A 219-nucleotide genomic window follows, 5' to 3' on the forward strand; every position below is an offset into this window, starting at 1 on the left:
ATTAAAACACAGATTTCTTTATGACACATACATTTAAAATCTTAATCATGGTGAAAATCCTCACACATGCACGAACACACACACACACACACACACACACACACACACACACACACACACGTTACTCACACATTCTGACCCAGATTCTACTGGTAATGAGTATATTGTGAACATCAAGTGTCACAGGATTCAGAAATAACATGAGTGTAAATAATGTGA

Source organism: Electrophorus electricus, chromosome 23, assembly GCF_013358815.1.
Source record: "Electrophorus electricus isolate fEleEle1 chromosome 23, fEleEle1.pri, whole genome shotgun sequence".
Classification (NCBI taxonomy): Eukaryota; Metazoa; Chordata; class Actinopteri; order Gymnotiformes; family Gymnotidae; genus Electrophorus; species Electrophorus electricus.